This window comes from Pinus tabuliformis, chromosome 5_2 (assembly GCF_031772625.1).
Source record: "Pinus tabuliformis cultivar Carrire ecotype Pingquan chromosome 5_2, CPIR1, whole genome shotgun sequence".
NCBI lineage: Eukaryota > Viridiplantae > Streptophyta > Pinopsida > Pinales > Pinaceae > Pinus > Pinus tabuliformis.
The window spans coordinates 389671747-389680376 of record NC_142306.1 but is presented as its reverse complement, the minus strand read 5'-3'; positions in this window follow the sequence as shown (position 1 = coordinate 389680376).

The following is an 8630-nucleotide window of genomic DNA, read 5'->3' as shown; positions in this document are numbered from 1 at the left end:
GTATATTTAGTCTGTCATTATATAATCATTATTATTTTTATAAAAAAACCCATAGTCTTATCAATTTGATGACAATAGAGGTGGATCCATGATGTGGACTTTTAGGTCCATCTATAAGGCTTGTATGTCAGTCAATCTTTAGTCAAACTTCACAATTGGGAGAGAGGATTTAATCATAGCATGCAGTCAACAAAACTCTTTGACAACATCATGCAAGAATTTGAAATCCCACACAAGAATTAATGAAACATTTATTTGAGCTTAATGGTAACCAGCATAGCTAGGAGTCAAGATCATAATCCTACATGCATAGTCAAAAGATTAAATGATATGACTTTTATGCAACATGCAAAAGCAGCTAAACTAACCTCATAAGGTCCCATTCTTTTGACATGCACTAATATCTCATGCCATTAGATATCTCACACATTAATCTATATATGACCATCTCATAAATATCATTAGCCTAGGTAAATCTATTCCTGTATAACAATCATATGCAAAATCGATCATGAGTAAACTAACTCATTGGCACAAGTAGTAACATCTATCTACTATAATTACACCATTTACTTGGATGCAATATGAGTTACATGCATAAGACTTCCATTATTTTCACACATACCATTATCACATCATCTATACAACTAAGCTACATGATTTAATGACATAATGGGTTAGAGGCCAACATACAAAAGATCCTATGCAAATGAGTTCGACAAGATCTAAAGAAGGGACACCGCTTGTAGAGCAGAGAACCACCACCCAACCATGAATCTCCTCTTATTCCCCCCGAGATAAGTTCTTGCCATGGATCAACTACCCCCAATTGATCTATGCAATGGGTATTTAATACCCGCTTTCATGATATAGTTTCCATTAGCGGCATCTCGCTTTTATGGATTTTTATCCATTTGCCTAGGCCTTTCTCGGAAAATGTCACCTTTATCTCCCGCGAGGCTTTTCCTCATAAAAGCTTGCCTTTATCTCTCACAAATATTTTATGTTTTTTCCTTGATGGATATCTATCTCCATTCCATCCAATAGATATTTATCTCCAATCCATCCAAGCTTATCTAGAATCACATCTAGAAGCTTTACCATGAAAGATTTATCCTATCCCATTCCTCAGTGGGATTTGGCAAGAATCTCATCTCTTGGTGTATTGCTTTTCCAAGTGATTTATTTATTAATTTATTTAATAATATATTTGTTTTCCATATTATATATCACACCTATCTTTTCTTAGTTTAGATTACAATAGTCTAACACACAAGAGAGAGGAGGTGTTACATAATTTTATTTTTAAATTAAAATATAAAATACTAATTATTTTTAATTAAAATTTTTATTAAAAATTCATACTATGTAAACCAAATTTAACTTTCATCTATTATAAATTATTTTAAAGATATAAAAATTAAATGAGAAAAACAATTAATTTACAACATAATTTTATGAACAATAATAATTTATAATTTAAAAAACATTTAATCATTTATAATGTTTAATTATGCAATACAATGATAATGAAAAGAGATAAAACAAGAATATTCTCGTTTAATCGCATGCTATTTTAGTCCTATAAAATTAACTAATTAACTTTAAAAAATACCATTCAAAAGTGTGAATGGGGAATGAATCTAAAATGAAGAGATAGCAAATCCTTTGTACTTCAATCTTTTTAAATAATAAATCTTTATTATTTTATATGATAATACACTATGGTTAGTGCAAAATTTTAATCATCTATTTATCATTAACCCAATATATATGATTCAAAAGTGTTAACATAAATTTGAAAAATTATAATATATATGAAGGTTATTCAAACAAAAACATGAGTTTGTTTTAGATTGGACAATGAATCTCTCATTTATAAAGAGTTATTACTCACAAATATTTACAAATTAAGATGGATAGGGTAGTATTATTTAAATTTTTGAATCTATTATTTCACAAATACCTCATTGAATCACTTTAGAAAAGCATTTCTATATTTATTTGATATGTAATGGGCTATATGAAGAGCATGTATTTTGTTAAATAGATAATAGAAAATATTGAAATGCCATATGTTATAAGAACTTTTTACAAATCAATAATTCTATTGAGAAATAGATTTCCCCTTTTCTATTTAACAATGTAAGAAAAACCATTGATTGATACAAATATTATTCTAGTAAAAAAGCTAAATCCAAAACATCATGAAATTTGACCAATTTTTTTTTGTAACTTTAGGAATCATCAATTAGGTTAGGCTCATACTCTTGACATGGAATCTATCTATAGCTATAACCACTAGATAGATACCAACAACCACTACATAGGTAAATTATGTTTGAATTGATGACACTAATTTACTGATGAGATTGACATCATCATTTTGATTCTAATTGGTTTTTTTAAAGCTGATTTTGTTAGTACATATTTTATTTTTAGGCCCATTTTTTAACCATTTTTGAACTCAAAATTCCCTAATGACCTATCCCTTTACATCATCCTTTTAAGTGAGCCAAATTTTTAAAGCAACCACATCTTCACTTCCTCCATCTTCCATATTTTCCAAACTACTCTCCTTCCTTCCTTCACCCATAGGAAGAGATGGAGATACCAAACCCTCCTTATTTTCTTCCTTCATCCATCTTCTTGTTCCCCATCCTTCATCCTCTAGGTAGGATGAATGTGATCTTAGAACCCCTTTTCCTCCCTCCCTTCATCCTCCTCCTTCAACCTCATCCATATCTTCCCATAATTATTTCAATTGGGGTGTGTTGCGAATATATCCACCCAAATTTCCTCCCCTTCCCCACCTTACTTCATCTCCCACCTTTATCCCCGTCTATATTCTCTACTCCATCATCATCCTTTGGGTAGGATGTGAATTTTCTAACCACCCACTCTTTTCTTCCTCTTACTTATCCTCCACCATTTGAATCATATGTCATAGTTTAAGTGATATTGAAGCTATCTTTTTCTTCTCTTATTTAATCTCTTTCCCTTGATTCCTTCCATACACTCCTAGTTAGAATTATGATTACACTGTGAGAGGGGTTGAATCAATGTATTGGCCAATTTGAATCAACTTAAACAATTTTGTAATCAATTGTAACTGAGATGTCCATAATAATTTGGTAGTGGTGCACTGGTCCTTATTTCATGCATGCTATTTTTTTCTATTAATGAATTTTTAAGCAGACTTATTAATTAATGAGCTTTTAAATAAGTTTATTACTTATAATATTGGTTTATTATATCCATTAAGTTTTATTATAGGATTCTAAAATTAATAAATTCCTTACATTCATGATAGTTAGGTATTAAATTTAATATTAAATCATTTATCCATATTTAGACATTCTTCATAGCTAATTAGTAGGTATACTAATGAACTTCATGCCATGCAAAGATGTGTAGCTATCATGTGCATGTCTCATATGAATGATAGCAATCATATTATGTCCTAAATTTGAGATGGGTCATTACAACATTCAAGTTACCTTCATATAATGGTACTTCCATTTTTGGTTTGGCGATCATCTTCGAAAAAATATTTAACATCTTTTTCTCTATTATTTCTTCCATTTTTTCATTGAAAGACACTTCTTTAGCATCACTAGCATATCCCACATCAACTCCTCTCCTTTTTACAGTGTCCATAGCTTCCATTATTTCTTGAAGTCTCCTCACTTCATCTTGCAAACCCACATTTTTTAAAGGTCAACCTCAACTCGCTCCTTGAGATTGTAACCACCCCTCCCATATCTACCCAGTTTCACCAACCTGTTAAGGTAAGCATGAGAGGAGGAGATACTATGACCTAACCCAACCTCCTAGATTCATTAAGGAAGTGGATTCAACAAACTGAAACTTTATTGACCTTCCTTTGGACTCCCAAGAGCTGAACAACCACTCCAAGTGCCCAAATTATGAGTTGGATTTATTTTTCACTGACCTAGACTTTCAGTTGCATGCACACGCCTGCAAGCTAGCTGTTATGATCCTCCAGTCACATGCACAACTCTCCCTCCATGCGACTGTGACCCATATTTCCCAGTTCTGAGGGTGCGGTTCCAAAATCTGAGCCACCTTTTCAGGGCTAGTCTCCAGACCACTACCCAGGACTTGATGGCACTTTCTAGAACAATAAATGACACAAGGACAAAGCCTATAACACAAAACTTGATTAAGGACTTGACCTAACCAAGCCTAACCATGACAGACATTTCGTCAAATATATAGTGAACATGTGATCTACATATCATGAATGCATATCTAAACATAGGAGTTTGAAACTTATATGTGAACCACCAAGAAGGTCTAATTCCCTCTCATAATAGATGCAATAACATATATTAACTCATGCATTCATTAACCATTTATCAATCAATCAAAACACATCAAGAGCCATATCCAATATACATCTTATAACCAACAAATGAACAACATATACATCATGATAGAATAACCATCAAAGCTACATAATAACAAGTACAATTACTCATATAAATACAAGAGGAAAAGAGTTCTTATTAACATATACAAATCCAACCAAGTCACGGAATTCCACATACCACACAACCATAGATTGCGCTGAACCAATTCTCTTTGTCATCCAATCACACTCGCGCCATATTCTAAGAATGAATCTAGGATATCATGGAATAAACCAAGAAAAACCAAACCAGGGCTTCTAGAGGCCAAACCACCTCAACCCTCAACCAGTGATTCCACCTCGTGGTTGGACATCACTAACACCAACTAGAACAATCTCTAGCCAAGTTGTTCAGGGCTCTAGAGCATTTGTCCCAATCGCGGCTCGAGGAACTAATAACTCAATCCACAACCTTCTAAGCCTCCATAGCATTTGTCCAACCAAAACTCCAGGACTAGTAAATTAACCCAATTTTCTCCCAGGAGGGCTTCAATAGGGGAGAAATACCATACCACGTGCATTCATATTGGGGGATATATATTGAGGAAAAAATGACATAATATATTGGGGTATATATATGGGGTAAAGGGTTTTTATATTGGCAGGTATAAAAATGGGAGCTCAATGTTAATGAAAAATATAAAGGGGTATAAAAAATGTTAATGAAAAAATGGATACCTACAATACCTAGTGAACGTAAAGGTTTTTTAAATTGGGAAGGTGTATAGGGTTTGTATTGGTAGGGGGCTAAATAATGTGATTTTAGAGGTATTTTCCAATATGTAGTGAAATTAAGAGTATTGTTTAGTATGCCATGCATGTGATATGTCAGAGGTTCATTGAGTGAATCCCCTATGGTTATTCCAGGGCTCCAGAGCATTTGTTCCAACCAACAGGTCAAGGAACTAGTAACTCAACCCACAACCATAGGAACCTGAGCACCAATCAGAAACAACAACTGGAAAACCCACAACACCATGACTATATAGAAATGGTAAGGCTAGGAAAAACCAATGTCAATCCAGACAATCCTCCATGCCAATAACAGATCATAATCAAATAACCACATGCATATACCATGCATGCAAAAACTAGCAAGGAAAGCATGCGTGCAACTCGATACCTACAAAACAATCTTACTGCAGTTGTTAATCTCATTGTCCCCTTGTGATTTCTTTCTTTTCCTTTTCCTTCTTTCTCCAAATCCAATGAAAACTAGAGTGATCCAAGCATGCTCCAATATTTCTCTAAGTGTGCAAGAGTATGATAGAGGGAGAATAGAGAGAGAGCTCCAAAACTGAACTGTCAAGAGACTCAACTGAAAAATACTATGAATTGATCATTAGAAGCCGTTTTATCATTGAGGCCTCCATTTTCTTTATTTTCCCTCAATTTTTTCTCAATTTCCTCCTCATGTAATTCTATTACTTTTCACCTTCCTTTTCTCTTATTTTCCATTATTTTCATAAATGAAATGCCAATTAATGCCACTTTGCCTTTGCCAATTTCCATAGTCATTTATTAATCATAAGTGATCCCATCACTATGTTTTTTCCCAACATTCAGCTTGGAATAAGTGTCCTGTGACCTTGATTATTATTTTATTAACAAACTAAGATTTGTTTTTAAAATATAATTAAATTGATTTTTTAACAACTACATATATTTATATATGATTAAATCGGAAGTTAATCCTATTAAATATCAAATTAATATAATTATTTTAATTATTAATATAAATATGCGGAAAAATAGAGAATAATTATCAATCACATAGTTTTATTTTTAAATTGGAAGTATAAAATAATTATTATTTTTAATTAAAAAATTTATTAAAAATTCATACCATGTAAATCAAATTTAACTTTCATTTATTATGAATAATTTTAAAAATATAAAAATTAAATTATAAAAAAAAAAAAAAAAAAACAATTAATTTACAATATAATTTTATAAACCAAAAAAAATTATAATTTAGAGAAGATTTAGTCATTTATAGTGTTTAATTATACAATGACAATGACAATGACAATTATATATATATATATATATATATGCAATTTTGTTCATATAAAGAGTTAATTAGAAGAATACCATTTCAAATGTGTGAATGGAGAATGAATCTATAATGAAGAGAATAACAAATCCTTTGTACTTCAATCTTTTAAAATAATAAATCTTAATCATCCACTTATCATTAACACAATATGTATGATTGAAAAGTGTTAACATAAATTTGAAAAATTATAATATATATGAATGTTATCCAGCAAAAGCATGAGTTTGTCTTAGATTAGACATTGAATCCCCATTTATAAGGTGTTACTACTCACACATGTTTACAAATTAAGATGGATTGGGTAGTATTATTTAAATTTTGAATCTATTATGTCACAAATACTTGATTGAATCATCTTAGAAAAGCATTGTTATAGTTATCTAATATGTAATGGGCTATATGAAAAGTATGTATTTTGTTAAATAGATAATAGAAAAGATTGACATGACATATGTCATATGAACTTTTTACAAATCAATAATTCCATTGCCAAATAGGATTTTCCTTTTCTATTTAACAACCTAAGAAAAACCATTAATTGATACAAATATCATTATAGTAAAAATGCTAAATCTAAAATATTATAAAATTTTAGCAATTTTTTTTTGTGAATTTAAGTATCATCAATTAGGCTAGGCTCATACTCTCATGACATGGAATCTATCTATGGATATAACCACTAGATAGATGCCAGCAACCACTACATAGGTAAATTATGGTTTGAATCGATGAGGCTAATTTATTGCTAGGAATGACATAATCCCTAATGATCTATCCCTTTTCATCATCCTTTTAAGTGAGCCAAAATTTTATAGCAACCACTTCTTCACTTTCTTCATCCTCCATATTTTCTAAACCAATCTCCTTCCTTCCTTCACCCATGGGAAGAAACAGAGATCCCAAACCCTCCTTATTCACTTCCTTTGTCCATCTCCTTGTATCCCATCCTTCATCGTCTAGGTATGATGCATGTGATATTAGAACCCCCTTTCCTCCTGCCCTTCATCCCCCACCTTCAACCTCATCCATATATTCCCATAATTTTTTCAATTGGGGTGTGTTTTAAATATATCCACCCAAATTTCCTCCCCTTCCCCACCTTACTTCATCCCCAACTTTTAGCCCCATCCATATCCTCTACTCCATCATCATACTTTGGGTAGGAAATGAATTTCTTAACCCCCCACTCCTTTCTTCCTTTTGGATATCCTCCACCATCCACATCATTTGTCATTGATTAGGTGATATTGAAGCTATCCATTTCTTCTCTTCCTTAATATCTTTCCGTTAATTCCTTCCATACACCCATTGTTAGAATTATGATTACACTGAGACAGAGGGTGAATAAGTGTATAGACCAATTTGAATCAACTTAAATAATTTTCTAGTTAATCATAACTGAAGGTGTAACAATGCATCAATTAAATCAATCATCATATCAACACTTGAGAACACCAGATGTACATGGAAACCCTTACAAGAGAAAACCACAAATTTTCTTATATTCTTCAATCTTTTAATTACAACAATTTTCACACCTCAACTTGTTGAAGGTACCAACCCCAAAAATAGATTTGCAAGGACCAAAATACTAGAGGCACCAACCCCAAAAATAGATTTACATGCTCCAACCTACTAGAGGAAACAACCCACAAAATATATCTGTAGGCACCAACTTGTTGCAGGCACTAACCTTCAAAGATATGAAAGCACTAAATTGTTGTAGGATCCAACCTTATTGAGGAACCAACCTATGAAATATGTAAGCACCAACCTGATAGATGCACCAATCTAAAATATGTAGGCTCCAACCTAATTGAGACACCCACCTCCTTCACCAAATCATAGTGGACTATTCACAATATTTCATACTAAATCCACAAGATCAAAATACAACAAATTCCCTTGACAAAGCTAATCATATCATTAAAACTTCAACATGTTCTTCACTAATCAATTTGCAGCCTCTTCTCCATACCAATATAAAATATGCTCATGAAATTCATAACATTCTAACAATAACAAAAGAAAAATGGCCTCATTTTCTCATAAAATTGTCTTCATGACTTTTCATGTCCCCCTTTTTAGATCATAAAAGGATTCTATCCATTTTCCCCTTTTCCAAAATTAATTTGG